The sequence below is a fragment of the Bombus impatiens genome, unplaced genomic scaffold (assembly GCF_000188095.3).
Source record: "Bombus impatiens unplaced genomic scaffold, BIMP_2.2 scf_0517, whole genome shotgun sequence".
Lineage (NCBI taxonomy): Eukaryota > Metazoa > Arthropoda > Insecta > Hymenoptera > Apidae > Bombus > Bombus impatiens.
In genome coordinates this window covers 943,037-945,714 of record NT_176936.1, presented here as the reverse complement: position 1 = coordinate 945,714, position 2,678 = coordinate 943,037, and positions in this window count along the sequence as shown.

Here is a 2,678-nt window from a genome sequence, read left to right as displayed (position 1 = left end):
TTGGATTTTGTAATCATTTCTCTTGTTCACCTATTCTAGGCGATGATCTTCCTTTATCCTGTAATTTTTAGATCCTGTTATTCACGAGAATCAAGATTTTATATATGTTTTAGCTCAGTCTTTTGCCTCGTTTTTAATTTATAACTATAATTTTGTCAGTATTATTTGTTATGACTTTAGAATAAAAAGTTTCTATCTCATTTTGTCTGTTTTATATCCATTTTAAGATGATCTATCTTTTAATGATTTTAATGAAAATAGTTTCTCGGTACTGCAGACTTCACGACGAAATATAATTTCATTTTAACTCGAAAGTGTAAGTACCTAAGTGTGAAAGTACCATGTTGAGAGGCTATAATTTGATCTTCTTAACAAAGGAAACGTAGTAAATTCCAGAATTTGAGTTGCAAGTTTGGTTTGACAAAAGAGGTGGTGGAATAAAACTTGAGAGGTACGTTTATTACATGCCAACGTTCCACGATTGCAGCCAACGCGATGGACTCTTAAACACGAATGACAGTTCCATTTCTCCGTGGTTTCTGGAATAATGTCGCAATTCTAGCTTAATATTTCGCGAGGAATACCTTTTTACCACTTTCCAAGGGCCACTGCCGAACGAAGAATATACGATGAAATTCTAATCCCCGTAATAAAAAAATGATTCGTAGGGAATTCCTGGTAAATGAAGTAGTACAAGTCAATGATTAACGACGCGCGGATCCTTGAACTAATGTTTCATTATTGACTGTCATACTTTATTTCAGACATTTATTTTCATCCTTTATTTAATCTTCAGCGGAAGACAAATTTTAATTAATAGCAATTTGTCGCTTATGATTTTTAAACATTTTCACCTCTTCCGTCCTCTTAATTTAAGTAATAATTAATCAGTTAAACTTAAACGAACTCGTCGTTTCGCTTAATTGAACTTGTAATCGAATTAACAATGTTAGCGAAATTTTATAAATTGCAAGTTAACAAGGACCGTATTAAATTCTATTCCATATTAATGAAACTTCGTTTCAGGTTATACTTTAAAAATTACACATTCGCGTATGCCTTATCCTTCTATACTCGTACTTTTTTAATCAAACTTGTGCCCTGATTACTTCGAGTTTCAATATTGCTTCTCCTTCCCTGATCGAAATTGGAAAAAGCACGTTGTTCAAGGATTATGAAGCTGAAATACATGGAGCGTTCAATTTACAAGAAAACTTCAGTTTACGCGTGATTCGACAATAGTTAGCGCAACCTATAGAGGCAATTTGTTTGTACATAATCTGGGAGATTCCCAGCGCATCATTGGTTTGCATTCGCTGAAATGATAGATGATCAAACAAGAACGACACATGTTCCATTGCTCTGGGTATCCCAGAGCGATGCATCATTAGCCCAATGTAATATCCATGCGGAAATCCAATAGATGAGCAACTTAACGATACGACGTTCGGGAAAGGGACTAATGATTGGCAAACGTCTGATCGTCAGAGTCAAATCATTTCCTAAGGAAACAAATGTTCTGAAAAGGAGGGCCATGAGATGTAGCTGTTCTATGATAGCATTAAGCTAGGCTTTCGATGATCACTTTAATCAAGCTAACTCGCGTATGAAAAAAAAAAAAGGAAAGAGAAGAATGGAAGACGTCATTAGTGTTGGTTAACATTCAGTCTTCGAGCTTTCGTCTATTGTTCGCTACACGAACAAAAGTGGCTCAACCGCAGACGAGACAGTCGAGCCGAGTTATTGCAGTTGCTGAGATTAGCCTTGTACAGTTGCGACGAGAAAATATAATATACGATTGAATAAGCATCAGAGCCACTGAATATTAATGTCGCATTTATAGTGCAACAGATTCCCCGGATCCTTAGAAACAATACGTTTAGTATGTTTGGGGAGGGGCAACTTCATCGCGGGGTCTGGATGCCTGAATTCGTGTGGCTTAAATTAAAATTTTGATCGATTTAAGAATTTTACGCGAAGTCTATAGATTCCACAAGTTCCTATGCTTTTGTGATTTCAAAAGTAGAACAGATAGCGGCGTCTACTTGTTCAAATTTCCATATCTTTATATTTAATGAAAAAAGGAGGACAAAGATTTATAGGATTCGCACGGTATTCTAAAAGGGAGGAGTAAACATTTTTCCTGTCAGTCCTGCAACATTTCGATTATATCTTCCTTCGCATCACGAAATGCTGTCATCATAGAGATAGTTATTCTATAAGAGACTCCAACTTACATCCAATGATAACAACACCCGATCATCGAATATATTTTTAACTAGCAATCTACCTCAATGAATGGAGAAGTTCATTCGCATGGTCACGTCAATATTCCATAGAAATTGGTGTATTCCAAAACCACAAGTTCGAGTAGAGAACTACGCCTCATCGATTACAAGGCTACTATCGAGAGAATTTTGAAGCATTGCGGTAAACCGTATGAGTCGTCCTGAATCGTAGGATCAGCGATATGCTGTTGGCAGACTACTAATGCGGATTCATATATCCCTCAGCACCATCAATAAATAATGACCCGTTCCTCTAGATGTGACTGGTGTCTATGAAAAATTGCAATCTGAAATCAATTTTTCAACGCACGACATCGAACAGTGGGATTTTCATTTTCTATTTTCGTCGTCTATCCGAAACATCGTAAAACTAGTAGTTACAGTTGTCAG